Here is a 24,587-nt window from a genome sequence, read left to right on the forward strand (position 1 = left end):
GTATGCCTATTTCCTTTACCAAATTAGGGGAGTTTTCTCTCATTATTTCTTTAAAAAATATTTATTTATTTTTAGAGGCAGGGGAAGGGAGGGAGAACGAGAGGGAAACATCAAATGTGTGGTTGCCTCTCAAGCACCCCCTACTGGGGACTTGGCCTGCAACCCAGGCATGTGCCGTGACTGGGAATCCAACCAGTGACCTTTTGGTTCACAGGCTGGTGCTCAATCCACTGAGTCACACCAGCCAGGCTGCTCTCATTATTTCTTATACTTCCTCTTCTCCTTCTGGCATCCCTATGATTTAGATGTTGGCAATTGGGAATGTCCCAGAATCTTCTTATTCTCTCCTGGGTTTTTTTTTTTTTTTGTCTTTTTTTTTTAACCATTGTTCAAATACAGTTTTCTCCTTTTTACTCCCAAATCCAGTCCACCCTCCCACCCTCCCCACTTCCCTGCCATTACCACCCTCCCCTTAGTCTATAACCATGTGTCTTTTAAGTTTGTTCCCATGAACCCTTCCCACTGTCCCCTGAAATTCCCTCCCCTCTCCCCTGTGGTCACCGTCAGCCTGTCCTCTATTTCAGTGTCTTTGGTTATATTTTGCTTGTTTCTTTGTTTTGTTATTTAGGTTCCTGTTAAAGGTGAGATCATATGGTATTTGTCTTTCACTGCCTGGCTTGTTTCACTTAGCATAATGTTTTCCAGCTCCATCCACGCTGTTGCAAAGGGTAGGAGCTCCTTCTTTCTTTCTGCTGCATAGAATTCCATTGTGTACATGTACCATAGCTTTTTGATCCACTCATTTACTGATGGGCATCTAGGTTGCTTCCCGCACCTAGCTATTGTAAATTGTGCTGCTATGAATATTGGGATGCATAGGTTCTTTTGAATTGGTGTTTTAGTATCCTTAGGACAGAGTCCCACAAGTGGAATTGCAGGGTCAAAAGGCAGATGCATTTTTAGTTTTCTGAGGAAGTTCCATACTGCTTTCCATAGTGGTTGTACCAGTCTGCAGTCCCACCAACAGTGCACTAGGGTCCCCTTTTCTCCACAACCTCTCCAACACTTGTTGTTTGTTGCTTTGTTTATGATGGCCATTCTGTCTGGTGTGAAGTGGTATCTCATTGTGGTTTTAATTTGCATCTCTCTGATAGCTAGCGATATTGAACATCGTTTCATGTGTCTTTGGATTTTCTGTATGTCCTCCTTGGAGAAGTGTCTGTTCAAGTCCTTTGCCCACTTTTTTAATTGGATTCCTTGTCTTTTTAGAGTACAGTCCTGTAAGTTCTCTATATATTTTGGAGATTAAAGCCTTGTCTGAGGTGTCATTGGCAAATATGTTTTCCCATACAGTTGGTTCTCTTTTAATTTTGATACTGTTTTCTTTAGCTGTGCAGAAGCTTTTAATTTTGATGAGGTCCCATTTGTTTATTCTTTCCTTTATGTCCCTTGCTCTAGGGGACACGTCAGTAAAAAAGTTTCTTTGTGAAATATCTGAGATTTTCCTACCTACGTTCTCCTCTAGGACTTTAATGCTGTCATGTTTTATATTTAAGTCTTTTATCCACCTTGAATTTATTTTTTGTATATGGTGTAAGTTGTTGCTCAAGTTTCATTTTTTTGCATGTGGCTGTCCAGTTCTCACAACACCATTTGTTGAAGAGGCTATTTTTATTCCATTTTATGTTGCTGCCTCCTTTGTCAAATATTAATTGACCATAGAGACTTGGGCTTATTTCTGGGCTCTCTGTTCTGTTCCATTGGTCTATGTGCCTGTTTTTATGCCAGTACCAGGCTGTTTTGATTACAGTGGCCTTGTAGTATAGTTTAGTGTCGGGTATTGTGATCCCTCCTACTTTACTCTTCTTTCTCAAAATTGCAGCAGCTATTTGGGGTCGTTTATAATTCCATATAAATTTTTGAAGTGTTTGTTCTATGTCTGTGAAATATGCCATTGGTACTTTAATAGGAATTGCATTGAAGGTGTAAATTGCTTTGGGTAGTATGGACATTTTGATGATATTAATTCTTCCAATCCATGAACACGGTATATGTTTCCATTTGTTTGTGTCTTCCTTGATTTCTTTCTTCAGTGTTGTGTAGTTTTCTGAATACAGGTCTTTTACCTCTTTGGTCAGGTTTATTCCTAGATATTTTATTTCTCTTTTTGCTATTTCAAATGGGTGTTTTTCCTTGATCTCTGCTACTGCTCTTTCATTGTTGGTGTACAGAAATGCCTTTGATTTCTGGATATTGACTTTGTATCCTGCTGTTTTGCCAAATTCATTTATTAGGTCAAGCAGTTTTTTTGGTAGAGTCTATAGGATTTTCTATGTATACTATCATGTCATCTGTAAACAGTGACAGTTTTGTTTCCTCCTTTCTGATTTGAATGCCTTTTATTTCTTTTTCTTGTCTGATTGCTGTGGCTAAAACTTCCAGTACTATATTGAATAGAAGTGGTGAAAGTGGACAGCCTTGTCTTGTTCCTGATCTTAATGGAAAAGGTTTTAATTTTTTGCCCATTGAGAATGATGTTGGCTGAAGGTCTCTCATATATGGCCTTTATTATGTTGAAGAATGCTCCCTCTATTCCCACTTTGCTGAGTGTTTTTATCATGAATGGGTGCTGTACCTTATCAAATGCTTTTTCTGCATCAATTGATATGATCATGTGGTTTTTGTCTTTGCTTTTGTTTATGTGATGTATTACATTTACTGACTTGCGAATATTGAACCATCCTTGCATCCCTGGAATGAATCCCACTTGGTCATGGTGTATAATCTTTTTAATGTATTGTTGGATGCGGTTTGCCAGTATTTTGTTGAGGATTTTAGCATCAATGTTCATCAGTGATATTGGCCTGAAGTTTTCTTTTCTTTGTTGTGTCTTTATTTGGTTTTGGATTTAGGATGATGTTGGCCTCATGAAAAGAGTTTGGGAGACTCCCATCTTTTTGGATTTTTTGGAATAGTCTGTGAAGGATAGGGGTTAGCTCTTCCTTAAATGCTTTGTAGAATTTTCCTGTGAAACCATCTGGTCCCTGGGCATTTTGTGTGTTGGGAGTTTTTTTGATTACTGCTTCAATTTCTTTTTGTTGTTATTGGTCTGTTCAGGCTTTCTGCTTCTTTTTTCATTGAGTTTTGGAAGTTTATATTTTTCTAGAAATTTGTCCATTTCACCTAGGTTTTCAAATTTCTTGGCATCCAGCTCTTTGTAGTAATTTCTTACAATCCTCTGTATTTCTGTGGTATCTGTTGTAATCTCTCCTCTTTCATTTCTGATTGTGTTTATTTAGGTCTTCTCTCTTTTTTTCTTGATGAGTCTGCTTAAAGGCTTGTCGATTTTGTTTATCTTTTCAAAGAACCAGTTCTTGGATTCATTGATCCTTAGAATTGTGCTTTTAGTCTCTCTGTCATTTAATTCTGCTCTGATCTTGGTTATTTCCTTCTTTCTGCTTGCTCTGGGCTGCCTTTGTTGTTGGTCCTCGAGTTCTTGTAGACGTAGGGTTAGGTTGTTTGTTGGGAATGTTTCTAACCTTTTTAGGTGGGCCTGTATCGCTATGAACTTTCCCTCTCAGGACTGCCTTGGCTGTGTCCCATAAGTTTTGGGTTGTTGTGAGTTCGTTTTCATTTGTTTCCAGAAACCTTTTGATTTCTTCCCTAATATCATTCTTGACCCATTCATTGTTCAATAGCATGCTATTTAATCTCCATGATTTTGAGTGTTTTTGTGTTTTTCTTCCTTCGGGGTTGGTTTCTAGCTTCAGTCCCTTGTGGTCTGAGAAAATGCTTGGTATGATTTCAAATTTTCTTGAAATTCTTGAGGCTTGTTTTGTGTCCTATCATGTGGTCTATCTTTGAGAATGTTCCGTGTACATTTGAAAAGAATGTATATTTAGCTTCTTTTGGATGGAGGGCTCTGTATATATCAGTAAAGACAATTTCATCAAGGGTATTGTTCAATGCCACAATATCTTTATTGATATTTTGTTTAGAAGATCTGTCCATTTTTGATAGTGGGGTGTTAAAATCTCCCACTATAATTGTGTTGCTGTCCATATCTTTCTTGAAGTCCTCTAAGATTTTCTTTATGTATTTGGGTGCTCCTATGTTGGGTGCATATATATTTACAATATTTATGTCTTCTTGATGGATTCTTCCCTTGAGTATTATGAAGTGACCTTCTGGGTCTCTCTTTATGGACCCTTTTTTTGGAAGTCTATTTTGTCTGATATGAGTATTGCTACTCCCAGCTTTTTTTTTCCTGTCCATTTACTTGGAAGATTTGTTTCCAGCCCTTCACTTTCAGCCTGTGTCCTGAGGTGGGTCTCTTGTAGACAGCAGATATGTGGGTCATTTTTCTTATCCAATCAGCTATTCTACGTCTTTTGATTGGACCATTTAATCCATTTACATTTAAGGTTATTATTGATAGGTACTTATTCATTGTCTTTTATGTACATGTGTTCCTCTCTCTCTCTCTCTCTTTCTTGTCTCCACCTTAAAGCAATCCTTTTAGAATCTCTTGCAGAGCTGGTTTGGTTGAGGTGTATTCTTTTAGACTTCTTTTGTTTGGGAAGCTTCTTATTTGGCCTTCCATCTTGATCGAGAGCCTTGCTGGATATAGTAGCCTTGGTTGCAGACCTCTGGTTCTCATTACCTGGAGTATTTCTTTCCATTCTCTTCTGGCTTGAAGTGCCTCCATTGAGAAGTCAGCTGTTAGCCTTATTATGTCTCCCTTTTATGTTACTTCCTTTTTCTCCCTTGCTGCCTTTAAGATTCTCTCTTTGTCTTGAAATTTTGTCATTTTAATTATGATATGCCTTGGGGTGGGTCTCTTTGGGTTCCTCTTGATGATTGGGACTCTCTGTGTTTCCTGGATTTGTGTGACTTTTTCTCTCATCAAATTAGGGAAGTTCTCCTTCATTATTTGTTCAACTAGGTTTTCGATCCCTTGCTCTTCTTCTTCTCCTTCTGGCATCCCTATTATACAGATATTATTACGTTTCATATTGTCTTGCATTTCTCTTAATCCCTCTTCATTCTTTCTGAGCCTCTTTTCCTTTTCTTGCTCTTTCTGGATGCTGTTTTCTACTTTGTTCTCCAGCTCGCCAATCCGATCTTCTGCTTCATCAATCCTGCTTTTCATTCCTTCTACTGTGTTCCTCAGTTCAGAAATTGTATTCTTCATTTCCTCTTGACTTTGTTGAGAGTTTCTATTTCCTTTTTCATGTTCATATAGTTTGCAGTGAGATTGATGTAGTTTCCCTCTAATTTCTGAAAGCTCATTGTGAGTTCATTGAACTTCCTGGTAATCATTGTTTTGAACTCACTACCTGGTAGTTGAGTTGCCTCTATTTCATTTAGCATTTTTCCTGAGGCTTCCTCGTTTCCCTTCGATTGGGGGTTGTTTCTTTGTTTTCTCATTGTTCGTGGGTTTCCTCTTTTTTCTTCTTGTTTGTTAATTTGAACTGTTCTGATTCCCTGTAATTATGGTGTGAACTTCTGTGGTAGAATATTTGTGTGTTTCAGTGGTGCAATCTCCTTCGTGTATCCTGGTGTTCACAGCTTCCCCCTACACTTTTTTGGGGATCAGTTGGAGGAGTAAGGCAAAATGGTTTAAAACAACAAGACAGTATACTATGATATTTACTTTAGCAGCCAGTAGAGAAGAGATGGGTTATCCTTTGGCTCCTTATAGTGTTAACTGTGATCCTCCACCCCACTGTCCACGTTTTAGAAAGGATGGAAAGAAGGTAAGACTCTTATTGGGGCCGAGAGGATTGTTAGTTGGATCTAGAAAGCTGTGAGGCTGTGGGAGGTCAGCTTCTAAGGTAGGGTTGGACTAAAGATTAGTATATAGGAGTAGTGAGTAAAAGAATAGAGACAACCCCCACAATAGTATAGTTCAGAAAATTGCAAAGTGGGCTGAGATCAGGTAGGGGTATTGAGAAGCATTTACAATTGTATAGACTAGTTCTTACTAGCAGTAATAGTAAAGTGACAGTCTTGTGGCAGAATTGATGAGGTCTAGATAACCAGAATAAAGAGTATAGAACCTTGAGAGGTGTATTAATGGAACACAGATGAAGGATAGTAACTTATCAACACCTTGTGATTGAGATACCAGGGGGAACCTATCAAATGACAGTATAACCAGCCAAGCCAAGAAGATTATACAGAAAGAAAAAGAATACCAAAATATTATTAAAATAAAAAATGTCGGGAAAAGTGAGAAAAAGATAATACAAATTTACAGTAACTTGCAAGATTAAAAACAAAAAGGAAAGAAAAGCAGAAGATGTAGTGCAGGAGAGCTAAATTTGGAGTGGAAAGAATAATATTAGGATGAATGGAAGAGAAAGCATAAGGGATTGCGAGATAAAAAATAATAAGAATTGAAAAAAAAAGTCACATAAAACACAAGATAAAATCAATCAACCAACAACAGCCAGAGAAACCAAACAAAACCAAACAAAACAAAAAAATGAAAACAAACAAACAAACAAACAAACAGAAAACCTCTTGTTGGTTTCTAACTGGCCAGACCAGTTTTTCTGACCTTGCTGGCTTCAGCTGGCTGAGGGGCCTTTGAAATGCTTCTCTTTCTCCCAGCCAGAACTCAGCAAGTCTGTCAGGTACCCTGGGCGCTCCGGAACACACTGGCGCGCGAGAGTCAGTCTTCCCGACGGCGCTTGAGCCCAGCCGTTTCCAGCTCCGTGTTCCCCGCCGAACCGCACCCCAACTGCGTGTTGGCACCTTTCCTGGCTCCCCCGGTGGAGCTGGCTGGAAATTTCTGAGCCTCTACTGTAGGAACGCACCCAGCACCACGTCCCTCCTGGGATCGCAGCGTGCGATTCCGGCCTCCCTGTGGGGCGCGAGCCCAGCGCGGCCGGGCTCGTACTCTCCACGGATCTGCACTTCCACCGGGCTAGGGGTGGGGGCACTTTTCCAGGCTGCCCCTGGTCCTGTCGGCTAGAGGCTCTCACTTCTCCCCGGTCTCTGGGTGGGTGTTCATATTCCCTGGGCGATTTTTCTCAGTCCAACTGGCCAATCTGTTCCTTCTAGCAACCCGTTCTCCCCTGGAGTTGCTCACCCCTCTCCTGGTTTTGTTTTGTTTTTTTTTGAATCCTTATTTCTTCGTTCTTTTCTGGTTGAATGTTTATGACTTCCTTATGTTCCAAATCATTGATTTGAACCCAGGCTTGCTTCCTTTCACTGTTGGTTCCCTCTGGAGGTCTGTTCATTTCACTTAGCATATCCTTCATTTTTTTTCTTTCTACCTTTTCATACTCAATGAGTTCTCTGAGCATCTTATCACCAGTGTTTTGAACTCTGCATCTGATGGGTTGGCTATCTCTGTTTCTTTTAGTTGTTTTTCTGGGTTTTGTTCTGTTCTCTCATTTGGGCCATATTTCTTCGTCTCCTTAATTTGGTAGCCTCCCTGTGTTTGTTTCTGTGGATTATGTAGAGTTGCTTCGACACCCTGTCTTAGCACACCTGTTAAGTTGTATGGGTCAGAGCCTTAGGGATTTGCCAGGGGGGGGGAAACATGCTTTTCCACTTTGTGGCTCTGAATCTGGGGGGGGCGGTCAGAAAGGGGAAAATGTCACTGCATGCATGCTGGAGGGTTGCTGGGCACTCACCCCATTTCCATTCACTTCACGCACTTCTTGTATGCTACTGGTGCCCTTGTAGCTGTTGTCATGGTGGTGGTCCTCAGAGTGGGTGGGTTTGCATACATTCTAGCACCATGTCAGCCCTTTCAATGGACTCTTCTGAGAGAAAAGCACTTTCTCCCACCATCCCAATCCCATTGGCTTTATAGACAGAAATTATGAGGTTTTATGCCCTGGCGCTGGAACCCTGGGTTGTGTGGTTTGGCCTGGGCCTGGGATCACTCCGTACCTAAGAATCCCTCCTGATTTTTACCCTCCACAAGTGAGTGTGGGAACTTCCATTCCCCTGGCTGCCACCACCAGGCTGCCACCACATGGCTGCTGCCACACAGCATCCTCTCCACCCAGGTTGTCCAACTCTACCCTCCTACCTGTTTGGATGAAGATTCTTCTTTAAGTCCTTTGTTATTGGACCTCCATATAGTTTGATTTTGTGGCAGTTCTGGGTATTTTTTTTTTGAGATTAGTTTTGATCCTTATTGTGGTTGCAAAAGGAGGCAAAGCATATCTTCCCCATCTCCATCTTGCCTGGAAGTTACTCTGCCTGTTTTTGGGGAGATTGTTTGCTTTTTGTTGTTGATTTGTATATATTCTTTATATATTTTGGATATTCCCTTGTTAGAAGTGTTGTTTGCAAATACATCTCCCGTTTGTTCGGCTTCCTTTTTTTTTTTTTTGATGGTTTCTTTTGTGGTACAGAAACTTTTTAATTTGCTCTAGTTGCATTCATTTATTTTTTGCTTTTACTTCCCTTTGCTTTTGGGACAAATTTATAAAACCTCTCTTGAACAAGACCATACGTTTGGCACATATGCTTTCTTCTATGCGTTTATTGTTTAAGCTCAGACATAGGCCTTCGGTCCATTTTGTGTTAAATTTAGTAAAGGGTGACAAATGGCAGTCTAGTCTAGTTTCATTGTGTTGCATGTGGTTTTCCAGTTTTCCCACAATTATTTACTGAAGGGGCTTTCTTTTCTCCATTGTATGTTTTCGGCTCTATTGTTGAAAATCACTTGCCATATGCACATGGGTTTATTTGGGGGCCCTCAATCTGTTCCATTGTCAGTGTGTCAGTATTGCTGCCAACACACATACTATTTTGATTATGTTTGCTTAGTAGTATAATTTGAACTCAGGGAGTATGGTTTCTTTGGATTTGTTCTTTTTTCTGAGGATTTCCTTGGCTATTCAGAATCTTTTTGTAGTTCCATACAAATCTAATGAGTCTTTGTTTAATTTCTTTAAAAACTCTCTTTGGGATTCTGAGAAGTATTGCAATAAATCTGTATGTTGGTTTGAGTAATATGGCCACTTGAACTATGTGGGGATTCTTCCAATCCATGAACATGGACTATTTTTCCATTTCTTTGTGTCTTCTTCAATTTTACTTAATGCTGGCTTGTAGTTTTCAGTGTATAAGTTCTTCACATCTTTTGTGCTGTTTATTCCTAGGTATTTTATTTTTTCTACAATTGCAAAAGGAATTGTTTTTAAAAATTGTTTTCCTGAAATTTCATTGTTGGTTTGTAGGAAAACAGGAAATTTTTGTACACTGACTTTGTGTCCTACAACTTACTGTGCATGTTCCTGAAAAAATACACTTAAAGCTAGAATTGAGTGTGTGATCACTGTGTAGCTGCATCTCATAAACTTGAAAACATGGAATTCAATTATGTTCTTGTTCTAAACATTTCTCAATTTTGATTACTTGATCTGATTTGATCCATGGGTTATTTGACCCAGGCATTGCCTGAGGGAGTGTAGGGATGGGTGGAGGGGAAAATTGGGACAACTGTGATGGCAGAAGCCATAAATAAAATAAAAAAATAAAACCATGTCCTCCAATTGATGAACATATGGTATTTTATTATTTACCTTTTAATTAAATTGTGGGCTAAAAATATTCTCCCTGTTATTTCAATCCAATACAATTTGAAAGCATTTCTTGAGAACAACATTGGTAAGTGTTTCCTATGTATTTGAAAACAAGGGACTGAATTTGAGGAAGTGTCTACATGTGTGCATGAGGTCAACTCCATTAATCTGGTTGCTTCAATCTTCTGTGTCCTTTTTGCATCTTTACTTGCCTGCTCTGGTGAGGACTGAATAATGAGTGTTACATCTGTCATCCTAAGTGCAGGTTTGCCCATTTTCTCTGTGACTGAATCACTCCCTTTACAAAGTGAGGACTCCATGTGTGGCACATGGAAATGCAAAGCTATGTCTGAGCTGGTGCGCAGGGCTCTGTGGCTGTGCCCCCACCACACTGCTGAGGTCCCACCTGCCACGTGCACTCCTCACCAGTCTTACTATACTCACTGTTGTTCTTCTAACACAGGTGAATATGTCATACATTTTATAACTTACACATTTATTCCTTATTGTTTATTTTCTGTCCCTTCAAGGAACACTGGAAGATCCAAACCAAGAATCTTTATCTGCGATTATTTGATTTATCCAAGTGGATATATGCCAGGACACTGCCTGATACATAACATGCTTTCAATAAAAATTGAATGGAAAGCCTGTGTTGTTGGGTAGCTTCTTCTTGTTTGTTTAGAATTTGATTGTTATATTTGCCTAAACCTCTGCTTTCAACCTTTCTCTGGTTATATGCTTTAGATTCAAATTTCTTTTGGAATCCACTGGAAAAAAGTTCTAACTTTTGAAAACTGAAAACTTTTGTCCATTTATCATAATTATAATTTGATCTGTTTGGATGCACATAAAATTTTACTTTTTACCTTCTTCTTGTGCGATCTGTCTCATAATTCAGTTTTTTAATTTTATGTTGTTGAATTTGAATGGTTTGGGTATTATTTCACATTCCACATATTTCTCTACTAGCTTGGAAATTACATACCTGTTTTCTTAATATTTCAGTGGCCACTCAGTGATTATAACACACATTCTTACATATCAAAGTCTAAAGGTAATCCGTGTTTTTATTTCCCTCCTATAGAACAAAATACATTGGACATTTTAATTCTGTTTCCATCCTCAATCCCAATCTAAATATTATTGTGTATTTTATTTTAAGCTTTTCCTTTTTAAATCTGGAAGCTGTTTCTATTATTTTGTACTGTTCCTGCTAGTTTAACTTGGTCTTTGTTTTCCCTTCTGAGTCACTGGTGGGATTGCTTTCCACGCGTGTCCAGCACACTCTGTAGAAATCCCTCCAGGGAGGTCGTGCTGGGGGCAGGAGCACTCCCCTTCCTTGTCTGAAATGCACGTGTGTTGCCCTGACTCCTGACAGCTGTCCCCTGAGTGTGGAGCTCTGAGTCAGCTGTCATCTTCTCTGAGCTCATTGCAGGTGTGCTAGCTCTGTTTCCGGCTGCTCTGTTACTGGGCAGGGATCAGTGCAGTTCCAGCATTTCCTCCTGGAAGGTCATGGGTCTGTCTTTCTGGCTCCTTTGAGGAATTCTCTTTGCTTTGATGTCCTACAGCTTTGTCTTATGTGTTAAAGTGTGAATTCCTTCTTCTTGACCATGTTTGGATTTGTTGGATGGTCTGAATTTTGTGTTGGTGTGTTTTCTCAGCTCCACCCCTGCAGCTTTAAAGATTTCCTCTGTCGCCTTCCCTTCTGTTTTCTCTCTACAAGCATCTTCTGCCTGTTTGCAGTGCATCCTGGCCTTTTCTTTCTCAACCCTCCCTGCACTCACCAGGTAGTGCTCACTGACATTTTTGAGGGGTTAGCCTTTTGGGGGTTATGGTCAGAGTTCCCTGTGAGACCCCTGTTGAATCTACCCTTGCCTTTGGCTCCCGTGTCAGTGGGGTTGGAGATGCAGAGTTGAAGTTCTCCCAGTTGGTGAATATCCTCAGAGTGGCAGAGGGCTGCTGTTCTTTGCTTAGGGTCTGGATTTCCCCCTTTATTGGGCTCCATGTCTGAGTAAGCTCATTTTCTTTCCTGGTCATGCAAATACAGGTAAAGAAATATATAGGTAATATGTTTCAAGTTCAGCCCAGATGATGATGTACTTACATATGCTTCACCTACTTGTACAACCAAACAAAGGAAACATCGAATTTTAAAACAAAAGCAATGAGAACTCCCAGAAAATCAAACTGTTAGGAAGTTGGACAACCAAGGAGTTAAAGAAGAAATATTCATTCAGATTGATAGGTGGAGTGGAGATGGGTAGCTGGGGAGGAGAAGACAGGGCAAGGTGGTGCCTGTCAGATGGAGTGGTTCCACATTTGCTTGCAGATAGACTGGGAGGAAAAATTGGGGGGTGACACATACCATGCAACCCAGGGTACCAGTGCAGGCAAAATAAAGCCTCAGAACCTCTGGCTATAAAACCTTTGGGGGCTGTGGTGGCTGGAGAAACTGCCAGTCTCTTGAAAGCTGGGCAACCACTAAGAAGATGGCATTTTTCCCTCCATGACCCCTCCCCCACACACAGTGCCACAATGTGGCAGGGTGGGTAACCCCAATGTGGTGAATACCAAATGCTCAGCCCCTTACAATACAACGAGGTACATCAAAACCAAGAAATATGGCCCAAATGAAAGACCACACTAAAACTCCAGAAAACGTACTAAGTGACATGGAGATATCCAACTTATCAGATACAGAGTTCAAAACACTGGTAATCAGGAAGCTCAAAGAAATGATTGGCCTGGCTGGCATAGCTCAGTGGATTGAGCATGGGCTGTGAAACAAAGTGTTGCAGGTTCGATTCCCAGTCAGGGCACATCCCTGGGTTGCAGGCCACAGCCCCCAGAAACCGCACATTGATGTTTCTTTCTCCCTCTCTTTCTCCCCCCTTTCCTCTCTAAAAATAAATAAATAAAATCTTTTAAAAAATCGTGTAACTCTACAATTAAAAAAAAAGAAATGATTGAGTACAGATGCAAAGGACAGGAAGAAGGGAAGTCTATGCAAAGTGACATAAAGCAAAATATAGAGGGAACCAACGCTGAAGGGAAGAAAACTGTGACTCAGTCCAGTTAATTTGAACAAAAAGAAGAAATAAACATTCAATCAGAACAGAATGAAAAAAAAACATAAATTCAAGAAAAAGGAAAAGAGTCTTAGGAAACTCTGGGTTAACTTTAAACATTCCAACATCTGAATCATAGGGATACAAGAAGGAGAAAGGAAGAGGAAGAAATTGAAAACTTATTTAGAAACTTAATGAAGCAGAACCCCCCTAATCTGCAAAGGAAATAGACTCCCAGGAAGTCCCGGAAGCTCAGAGACTCCCAGAGAAGGTGGACCCAAGGAAGCACACACAAAGGCAACTCATAATTCCATTACCCAAGATGAAAGAGAAGGAGAGAATCTTCAAAGCAGCAAGAGAAAAGGAGACAGTTATCTACAAAGGAGTTCTCATAAGACCATCAGCTGATTTCTCAAAAGAAACCTTGCAGGCAAGAAGGGGCTGCAAAGAAGTATTCAAAGTCATGAAAGGCGAGGACCTACATCTAAGATTGCTCTATCCAGCAAAGCTATCATTTAGAATGGAAGGGCAGATAAAGTGCTTCCCAGATAAGGTGAAGTTCAAGGAGTTCATCATCACCAAGCCTTTATTATGTGAAATGTTAAAGGAATCTATTTAAGAAAAAGAAGATCAAAACTGTGAACAATAGATGACAAGAAACTCACAACTATCAACAACTGAACCTAAAGAAATGAAAACAAAAACAAACTAAGCAAACAACTAGAAAAGGAATAGTATCAAAGAAATGGGGATCACATGGAGGGTTATCAGTGGGAAAGGAAACAGGAGAGAATGGGGAGAAAGGTACAGGGAATAGGAAGCATGATTGGTAGGTACAAAATGGACAGGGGGAGCCCCAGTTGGTGTAGCTCAGTGGATTAAGCACTGGCCTGTGAACCAAAAGGTGGCCATTGATTCCTGGTCAGGTCACGTGACTAGGTTGCGGGCCAGGTCCCCAGCTGGTGTGTGCGCTAGAGAGCGATGTTTCTCTCACAGTCTTTTTCCCCATGTCTCCACTTTCTGAAAATAAATAAAATCTTTAAAAAATAGCCAGGGGGAGGCCAAGCATGGTATAGGAAGTGGAGAAGCCAAAGAACTTACATATCTGACTCATGCACATGAATTAAGCGGGGGTAATGCTGGGGGGATGGGGGCACCAGGAAGGGGGGGATAAAGGCAAAAAAAAAAAGAACAGCACAACTGTAATTGCATAATCAATAAAATGTACTTTAAAAAGAAAGCATATGTAATAGTTTTCATTATTTTTAGTTGACTTCAGTGGGACAATTAATAACCTAGATACCTGAAAGGGAAGTTTATTGTTTACTTGTTTGCTTAGTATTTCCCCCAGAGTTTGTTTCTGTTTCTTAAATTAATGGCTCCTGTTGGGATATGTTTTCTGTGGTCCATGTCTCCTCCATGTTTCTTTCAGGTGTCTGCTCACCCTGACTGCCTTTTCCTGTTTGAGAACAAATCCTCAGAGAGGTAAACTTGGCATCAGGATGGGGTCGGCCTGCAGGCTGTGCTCGACGGGACAGAGCAGGATAGGCTGATGGGCCAGAAAGCATAGGTGATCCTTTGGAGCAGGTCTCAGCTTTAGGGAGGACCCTCTACATGTGCGGGGATCTGACTGAGGGGGAGGAGAGGGGCCGGGGACCTGCTGTCTCATTTCCCACCTTCGCCTCACTCCCACCATCAGCCCAGGCTCCTCAAAGCACTGCAGCGACATTTCCAGAGCCGACCTCACTGGGGTGCTCAGGTTCACCCCTGTGGTCACCTCAACCTCAGCCTCTCTGGGAGGGGCTGACTGGATGGTCACTCCAGTTCATCCTTATCTCTGTCTGCCTTCCAGAGATGGGTTGAGACCTCTCATCCTTAAGACTCAGACTCCTAAGTCTGGGAGAAGACCCTGAGAGATGGGCCGACAGCGGTGGTTGACCTCAGGCTTCCTGGGACAGGGGTGTGATGGGTGTGAAGATAGCTGTGTGGTGTCTTCACCAAGTAATTTCCAGCACAGTGGTGCAGACATATTTATATGCACGAGAAGATGAGACCTATATCAAAAGTGTCAAATTGTGAAAAAACAGGAAATGTTTATGAGATCGAAAATTGTTGAGACCACAACTGCAAAGCCTTTGAGGTTCTGAGCTGGAAGAGGTGCAGAAATAGCTGGGTTAGTAGCTCAGCCGGTCGGAGCTGCAGCTCAACCACCAGAGGGTTGAGGGTGGTGAGTGATGGACGTTTCTCTCTCACATTGTGGTTTCTCTCTCTCCCCCCTTCCTCTCTCTCTAAAATCAATAAATATATCCCTTGGTGAGGCATAAGTAAAATAGGTGCAAAAGAAAGACCCCATGTGTAGACAGGAACAGACACAAATTCACATTGTAAAAGGGCAGCGAACGCGAGCCTGTGTGACAGCTTGCTGCCTTCCTTACAGTCAGGCCACCACAGCCGAGTACAGCCAGTGGTGCCGGGACACCTGCCCCTTCCCAGCCCTCTCGTATTTTAATTTACATAAAACTCAGTACTTTCTTTCACAGATTTAATGGTCTATTTTGTAGACATATGTTTAACAAGTTTTCATATTTCCCATTACTGTGCATATATGTATACATGTTGTGCTGTGTATTCACTTTATTTTATGTTTTAATTTATTTCAATTTTTATCTTTTGATCCCCTTCAGCCTTTTCTTTCTACCCACACTCAGGACCAGCAGTCCATTCCTTGAACTTATGAGGCTGTCTCTTTTGTGTGTTTGTTTGTTTTAGATTCCACATATCAGAGATCACACAAAGTTTGTATTTCTCTGTCCTGCCGTTTTCTCAGAAGTTGCCCTTGAGGTCCATCCTTGTTGTTGCAAATGGCAAGACTTTTTTTTTTTGATGGCTGAACACGGTTCCGCATATATCAGAGTTTCTTTACCCATTCCTCCTGCATGGACACGAAGGTGGTTTCCACGTCTTGGCCATTATAAATAAGGCCGCAATGAACACGGAAGTGCAGGCATCTTTCCTAGTTCATGTTTTTGTTTTCTGCAGCTAAGGATCCAGTGGTGGGATCACTGGATCATATGGTACTTCTTCCTTTAATTGTTTTAAATCCTCAGCCGAGAACATATTTTCATTGCTTTCAGACAGAAAGGGAAGGAGAGAGGAAGGGGCGGATAGAAACATTGACGTGAGAGAGAACCACGAAGCAAGTGTCCGGTCTCCTGGGGACAAGGGGACGCCCGGTCTCGCACCTGGAAGCCCACAAGGCTGAAGGGACGGAGCAGAGCGGCTCGGTCACCTCGGTTCTTGGGGAAGCAGATGAGGACATGGCCGACCTGCAGCTGCTCCTCAGCAAACTCGGGAAGGACTGCAAAACCGCCCTTGCAGCCCTGCGGCAGAGCACCGCCTGGGACCTCGGTGCAGAGGCAGCTGCGACTGGGCACCGCTCTCCAGTTCACGTGTTTGGCGTCTGGGGGCCTGGTCTGGATGCTGCGAGTTTCCATCTTGTTATTAGACGTTGGTTCCTCTGTTACATTCAGGCTGTTATCGGAGTAAAGTTAATTGGCCGAAAGTCTCTGGTTCTTCTGACTCTTCCTTCAGCCGCCTGGGATCTTCGGGGCTGGGTGAGGGACACCAGGAGCACCACTGAGGCCCCGGGCCAGGGCTTTACCGCGGTTGAGAGAGGCCCAGAGACTGGCACTGCTGCGTCTGGAGAGGCGCGTGCGGCTGGCGTGGGCGGGGACACCGGGCTGGTTTCCCGCCTTTTCTCTGGCGAAGCAGTGGCTGCTGAGGAGCGGCTGCAGGGAGGATTCCCCATCTGGCTGCTGGGGAGCGAAACCAGGGAAACCTCTGCTGGCCCAACCGGACTGCCGCTGCTTCTAGCGGTTCGCAAACTCAGATCGAATTTTTTTGGAAATGAGTCCTGTGAGCTCTTTGCATAGTTGGGATATTAGCCTCTGATCAGCTCTGTGATTTTGTAAGTGTCTTCTCCCATCAGATGGTCGTCTTCTCATTTTATTGATGGTTTCTTTTGCTCTGCAGAAGCTTTGTAGTTAGATGCGGTCCCACTTGTTTATTTGCTTTTGCTTTTGGTGTCAGATTCAAAAAATCGTCACCAAACCTGGGCCTAGGAGCTTATAGCCCAAGTTTTCTTCTAAGGGTTTCAGACTCAGGTCTCATGTTCTTCAAGTCTTACTCCATTTCCAGTCAATTTTTGTTTGTGGTATAAGAGTCTGTTGTTTTCCCATGGTATGTTCTTGGCTTTTTTGTTGTTAATGAATTAAACATATGTGAGTGGGTTTATTTCTGGGATCTTTTCTCCCAATGATCTGTGTATCTGTTTCTATGCCAATGCCACACTGCTTTAGTTATCATAGTTTTGTAATACAGCTTGAAATCAGGGGTCATGATCCCTCCAGCTCTGTTCTTTCTCCAGATTGCTTTGGCTATGTGGGGGCATTTGTGGTTCCATACCAGGGTTAGGATTTTTTTGTTCTATTTCTGTGAAAAACACTTTCTGTGTCTATAGTTTTGCCTTTCCTAGAATTTTAAAGTACTGTAATCTAGAAGACATGGTCACTCATAGTTGATGCCTTTCACTTAGCATTTCTTTTAAGGTTCACCCATGCTGTGGCATGTGTAGTTTTTGTTCTTTGTCATTGCTGACTAGATTCCACACTGTGGGTGTCAGATTCCTAGGGCTGCTGTAACAATAAACCATGAGCTGGGTGACTTAAATTGATAGAACCCTATTGTCTGACCGTTCTGGAGGCACCAAGTCCTGAACCGAGGTGTCCCCAGGCCCAAGCTCTCACTGTGGCGCTGGGAGACAATCTGTTCTCAGCTTCTTTATTTGTTGTGGCTCCTGGTGTTGCCGGGAACCCTCGGGGCTCACTGACTCCACACCCATCACTCAGGTCTCTGCCTCCGTTGTCACGTGACATTCTCATCTTCTCGTGGGACACCGGTCATATCAGATAAGGGACCAGCCAGCTCCAGTACGACCTCATCTTAACTACTTACTATTCCAAAGGGCCTATTTTCAAATGAGGGCACATCTGACACCCCAGTACTTTTAGTAAAAGGGAGGAAAGAACACATGCTGAAAGTTCAGGTGTTAAAGCTTCAACATACCTTTTTGGGGGAAGAGTTTAACCCTCAACAGTTTGAATATGCCAGAATTTGTTTATTCATTCACCAGTGAGGAATGTTTTGGTGTTTCTGGTGTGGGCCATTATAAATATTTTAATAAGGAGGCATTCACACACACGTCTGTGTTTGTTATTTCTCTTGAGAAAATCCCTAGTGGTGGGAGAGTTGGTTTGTCTGCCTCACTGGAAGAGACCCTGTTGATTCCCCAAATGCATTTCCCTGCCGGGTCACTATCTCGGACATGAGCCCCGCAGCACTCGGCACAGGCAGTGTCTGCATCTTCAGTCTGGCTGACAGGCCTCCAGTGGGAGCTTGTTAGGGATTCACAGTGCATGTCCCCGAAGTCTGGTCTCATTGAGCATTTACTTATGTGCTTGTTGGTCATTTGTGATTCTTCTTTTCATTAACGTCTTTTGCCCGTTTTATTATTGGGTTGTATTTGTTTTAATATTATTGTCATTATGTTATTATTTTGTATGAATTTTCTCTATTTTCTAGATACATGTGTATGTCTGATATATTTGGATTTGGTGTTGCTTGGCCTCGCCTTCTAGTTGTGCTTTGGTAGTGTTGAATGAAGTATTGCGAAGTAGGGGCCTTGGGGACAGCTGCCATTGTCCTCCAGATTGCCATCCTCATCTAGGTCCTTGGCTTTCAACCTGCTGCATACGTTGGACCTGCAGAGAATCGGAGATGTGCTGGTGTCTCCTTGTGTTTCCAAGGAGACATTGTGTTACAAAGTCTGGTGACCCTGGAGACTCAAAGCATGGGAAAAGGGGCCCATAGTAATACCGCTCCCTCACACCAGAGTCCTGAGGGCAAGAGTCCCAGGACTGGTCCCTGCACGTGGGATCCTTGGAGGACCCTGTTTCTTGTCTCAGGTTTATCACTACAACCAACCGCCATCTGAGAAGAAGTGAGGGTGTGGAGCCAGGGCTCAGGACTCCTACCCCTGGGAGGGTCTGGGCCCTTGTCCTGATGGGGCAGGGAGCAGACAGTGTCGTGTGATGTCACTCCCTGGGAGGCATGGGACTTAGTGATCCGACACCCTCTGTCTTCCATCTGTAAAGACACCTGGGCTCAGAGGGGAGTGGCTGTGCCCAAAGCCTCAGATCCTGAGAGTGGCTGGTCAGAGCCACTCACCCCTCCTGACTGCAGTTCACGGGTTAATGGCAGACACCCGTGCTGATGTGCTCATAGGACAGGTGGCTCTGAAGCCCAGGGAACAAAACAAGTGTCACTGGGCTAAGGGAAGGGGACACATTGGTCATCCCGTGCTGTAAGCCAAGGCTGGAGTCTCCTGTGTGTTTCAATGCATGAAAGCTCATGTTGTCTTGTTTTGTAAGGGATAGTGCCCTCCTGTATGTTTTAGATAAAACTCTTTATTCTTTTTATAAAATTAAATTTATTGGGGTGGTATTGGTTAATAATATTGTACAGATTTCCAGTGTACGATTCCCTGACACATCATCTGTGTATTGCACTGTGTGCCCGCCACCCACAGTCAGCTCTCCTTCTGTCACCACACATTTGACTCCCTTTACCCTTTACACTCCCCCCCTACCCCCTGGTGAGCACCCCGCTGTGGTCCGTGTCTTCGGGATTTTGTCCGACTCCTCCTTCCAGCCGGTGGGCCTGGAGCTGCTGTCACGCAGAGTAGGTCTCAGGACCTGCTCAACCCACAGCAGCCTGGCTGGTGGCCTGTCCACTGGAGGGTTCAGAGCCCTTCACTTCCTCTGTCTCTCTCAAAACAAAACTGTTTTTGGTTTTGTTTTCATGTTGTATAAACTGAGGACATCCACAAACTTGGTTGTAGGGGCTTGAGGTCAGAAAGCGAAACAGTAAAGAGGATGTTGTCCAGAGCCTCTCGGTGGGAGACTTGCCAGAGCACAGGGTCAGGCAGAGTTCATGGCCTTTCCGAGAAAGCCAAAAGTTCCTGGTGCCCGGGTCCTGGTGTGCTCTTGTGCCATGCATGTGGGTGCCACTGGGAGGGCTGCCCTGCAGTCACCGCACACGCACACAGAGAGGGGTTCCCTGGTTGTGCCGAGGATGGAACACGAGGAGGCAGGAGAGATGGGGAGGAAAGGAGGAAGGTGGTGTACAAGATTCTGAAGGCAGCTGAAACACCATCCTACACACTGTGTTGCTGAAAGCCACAGAAACGTCTGGTCCCAGAGCCCTAGGAGTCCATCATCTAAAGGGGAGCCTAGCCCCGTTTGCTGTGAAGGCTCTGCAGAGGGTCCTTCCTGCCTGGCTCTCAGCCTCCCGTGGCAGCTGGCAGTCCTGGGATGTCCTTGGCTGGAGGCTGCCTCCATGGGACCTCTTGTGTTCTGCCTCTGACAAGGAGAAACCAGGTTGCACCCCCAACTGGGCTCAGACACCCCTCAGCTGAACACTCCAGTCCATCACTTACAAGCCCTTCCTTCCACCCAGCAGCAGCCATGACTCCTTGACTCTCCCCCACTATGGATCACCTCTCCCTTTCCTCAGGGGTCCAATGACAGGGTCCTCACTTTGATCTGAGGACTCGCCTTTAACATTCAAATTCTTAGCACAGTCCCTCCAAGGCCACCTCCACTTCTGCTCCCATGTGCCCTGGAGTTCCCCCAGTGCCTGTTCATCCCCAAGTCCACAGCCACCGCCACACGGGAGGTATTGTTTACAGCAGCACCCACTTCCTGGAACCAATGCCACCTAATGAAGGAAAAGCTCCATGTTCTACATTTTGTTATTTTTTCCGTCCCCTTTATTGACTTTATTGTGTGTGGCACGGGGAACCACAATGACACAGTGATCAGGTACACAATTCTACAACATATTGTCTGTACCCTGTATTGTGTGATCACCACCCCGAGTCAGGTCTCCATCCATCACCCTTTATCCCCCCTACACCTGCCTCCACATGCCCCTCCCCCCTTCCCTGGGAATCACCACACTGTTTGTGTCCATGAGTTTTTTGCTTATTTTTTATTTTTGGTTCAATCCATCCACCCCAACATCCAGTCAACTCTACCACTACTTCAAATGGCTGTCAGCGTGCTCTGTCGTACATTCCTCATTTTACCATCAGGAATGGGAGCTAAGAGAGGTTAACTTCTGCTCCCTGCAGAAAGCCGTGTTCTGTCCTCAGAGGCCGTGAATGTCACCTCATTGCTAAATGTGAATGTCACCTCATTTGCAGATGAGGATCATTCATGATGGGGTGACAGGGAAATTGTCCTGGGCTCTCTGAGTGGGTCCAACATGGAATCACAAAGGCCCTCAGAGGAGGAGGCAGGACGATGTAAGGAGGAAGAAGCCATGTGATGATGGCAGCCCAGACTGGAGTGGTGCGGTCACAAGTCAAGGAACTCTGGCAGCTGTTAGAAGGGGGAGAGGTGAGAGGGATTCTCCCCTGGAGCCTCCAGAGAGACCAGCCCCGATGACACCCTCATTTTATCTCTGTGAGACTGATTTGAGGCTCCTGCCCTCCAAAGCTGTAAGAGAATGTATTCACTTTGTCCTGGGCCACTAGGTTATCAGTACTTTGTTGTGGCAGCAGTATGGAACTGACACACCAAGGCTGACTGTTCATTCATGGAGTAGTCAGGACAATGTGAGAGGCCATTCCTTTCACCTCCTGTTGTTGTTTCCATACTGCTGTAATAGGTTTGAGCTTTGAATTCATCTAGATCACAGCAGCGGAAAATGTCCTGAGTTCCACAAGGTAGATACTGATAAAACATGAAGAAATTTTTTTTCATAACCCAACCTTTGAAAAATTCATATACATCTACTTGTGTGTGCATATGATGTAAATAATAAAAAGGGGAAAAGAATAAAGGCAACTGTACAGAAGGAAGCTGTGACTTTCTACAAAATTCATGTCCTTGCTTCTGAGGGTGTGGAAGGAGCAGCATCTGGGTAGCAGGGACAGCAGCTTTAAAAGTCGCAGGTGGGGATCAGCAGCAGGGGGACAGGTGGCTTACGGCAGAGCTGGAAGTGGACAGGAGCCCCTCGTGATGAAGTGCCTGGCCACATGAACAGTGAGGAGAGAGGTGAGATGACCCTCCTTCTGTCCCAGTCTCCTAGACCCTGTCTCCTCTGTGTCAGGGTTATGGTGGGATTGCCGTGTTGTAAGGGCTCCTCTGCAACCAATGGCCTCAATGCTGTTTCCATCTAAGACCTGTATCCTATCACCGTGGCATCTGTCACTTCTCTCAACCTCTTCCCTCTTCTCTTTGGGGAACTGAACAGTGCACCTGAGTGTCATACCTGCAGAAGCAAGGAGTTCACCAGGAAAACATACAAGGCACTTTCTGGCAGGACAGGGTTCACTCAAGGACTGTGGAGAGTGACCTGAGACTGGGCCATGCGGGGGGGACAGTTTGAGCAGGAGATGAGGTCCTGGCTATGCTGCTGAGTCACACCCATGCAGCAGGGTCAGGGTCAGCCCCCCTGGGCAGTGACCTGTGGGGCTGCTCAGGGCCCTGTGCTGAGAAGGGCCCCTCACGTGGGTCAGTGCTCTGTCAATGGCATCCTGAAATCTTCTGATGTTTAAACAGTGGGTGTGGCATTTGCTGTGTGTGAGCCAGACACTTCTGAATTTCAAAGCTGGTCTTGCTCTGTGTCACTGTTGGAAAGCAGGAAACTGATCCCCGGGATCTTCATGGTGACCTGAGTCATTAGCACCAATAATTGCTCCAATGCTCTGGACCAATGGCATGTCATGAACACCCTCATTTCCAAATCTTGCTGCTTCCCTCCTTGCACAGCCACCCTATTGTCCTCTACTTCCTGCCACATGTGGTCTTCTTAGTACCTACCCAAAAGCTTAAGAGTTGATGGATAAAATTTCAATCTGTTGAGCCAAAATAAACAATAAGAAGAAATGTTGTTATGGTGATACAGCAGATGACTGAAACATCGTGTCCACCGTGAGAGCTTTGACAGACCTCTTCTCACTGGAACCTGGTTCCAGAACTTTTGGCATCCATCTGCTGGGTAAATCTCACACAGGTGCTTCCATCTGGGCCTGGGGTGGGGGAGGCAGAAAGGTTGGGAGGGAAATTGCGTCTGCTCCCTGGGAGCATCTGTACCTGTCAGGTCCTGTGCACTCACAAGGTGGCAAGGACCATATGAAAGCACCAGACGGGCTGTGTGGTCACAGGGACTTTTCCCCAAACCCCCTTCCTCTCTTCCCCGTGGCTCCCAGTGGTGTAGACCCCCTAGGCTCTGCACCTGAGTCCTGTAATTTTTGAGTGAGGAACTGAGGCCCTCCTGAAAGACTGGGCTCAATGCCCACATCACACAATCAACACCAGCACCCAAGGGCACCTCAAGTCAAGTGTCCAACTTCCTTTTCCAGAATCACCCGTACTTTGCCCACAGCACAGCAAAGATGACCAGATGCTGTACTCAGCTTTCTGGGCAAGACTTGGGTCATTTAATAAGGGCCTTTGGGATCCACTGCCAACATCTAACATCCTGAACATAGCTTTGGAAATTTTGGTGCAGGAGTGGGCACATCGACCCAAGTTTGGAATTTGGCAAAACTGTACCACCACCTAATTATGGGTCAGTGTTTCTGCCTCTTTAAATGCAAACAGGTCCTCCAGTGGCTCCACCTAATCTCAGCTTCCTGGGTCAGAGCCTTTAAAAGTGTGAACTCTCTCCTCAAAGTTAAAGCACAAGCAGCAGCTGAAAGAGCTTCATTGGGGAAAACCCAGGAACTCCTCAGCGGGTTGAAGGGAAGGTGAGCCTGACTGAGACCCAGGTGAGCCATAGGGCTGGGAGGGCAGTGGGGCCAGGGCAGGTGCAGGGGGTGGTTCTAGTCTGAGGAGGCACCAGGTGCTGTGCCAGCCTCACAGTGGGACAAGTGTGCTGACACAGGGTAGTGGTGGGAGGTAGGAAGGGGAGGACAGTAGGGGCTGTGTATTGGCACAATGTCCTGCGTCTCATATTGACAGGACACGAGTGTGCTGACAGGGGCGCTTCCTGCGTTTGCTGGTGCAGCAGACACTGATGCTGCTCCTGAGGCTTCCTTGTCCCTTGATGGGAAACTGGTGTCCCCAGGGCAGGTGGTCAGGGCTGACGGCCATGTAGAGACCAGGCTGTCCAAGTGCCTTTTTTACTGCCAAGATCAGGATCTCAGGCCGTGTGGTGACACTCCAGGGGTGCCCCTCATCCCTGGCAGCAGAGGAATCTAGGACACAGGGTCCATCACTCGGCAGAGAGAAGCTGGGGCCCCATCGTGTGACATGGGCGGTGAGGAGAATCCTGGGAGAGTGCAGGAGGGCTCTCGTGTTGGAGCAGTGCAGAGAACCCCCACTTCCCCCTCAGGCTGGCGTTCCTTCAGTTCTGGGTTCTGGGAGAGAGGGGATGCCTGTCCCTGCCCGCTCCCTGTCCAGCTTGGACAGTGAGATTTTAGAGCTGGGGCCAAGAGGGAGTCAGGGCTCACTCCCCACTGTGGGCCCTGGTCAGGGGAAAGTGGGAGTCAGAGGGACTTTCAAATGGACCCATGCACTGCCCATTACCCGTGAGCACCGTGACCTTGAGCAAGTGTCTCAGCATTTTTGAGCCACATCATGTCCTTATTTTAAAAGTGAGCATAACAGTCCCCAGGCAGGTGGCTCAGTTGTTTGCAGTGTCTTCCTATACTCCAGAAAGGTTATGGGTTTGATCCCCGGTCAGGGCACATACGTAGGTTGTGGATTCAGTCCCCAAGTGGGCTGTGGGCTGGATGCAACAGATCAATGTTTCTCTCTCACATGGACATTTCTCTCTGTCCCCCCCCCCTTTTCTCTCTAAAATCAATGACCATATCCTCGGATGAAGA

At 44.6% G+C, this 24,587-nt stretch overlaps 1 pseudogene; it reads right to left on the reverse strand.

Moving 5' to 3' along the window:
* Nucleotides 1-14,105: 14,105 nt before the first annotated feature.
* Nucleotides 14,106-17,528, reverse strand: LOC123819333 (annotated as a pseudogene).
* Nucleotides 17,529-24,587: the final 7,059 nt, after the last annotated feature.

Source organism: Phyllostomus hastatus, unplaced genomic scaffold (genome assembly GCF_019186645.2).
Source record: "Phyllostomus hastatus isolate PE091 unplaced genomic scaffold, TTU_PhHast_1.1 phas_contig_305, whole genome shotgun sequence".
NCBI classification, from domain to species: domain Eukaryota; kingdom Metazoa; phylum Chordata; class Mammalia; order Chiroptera; family Phyllostomidae; genus Phyllostomus; species Phyllostomus hastatus.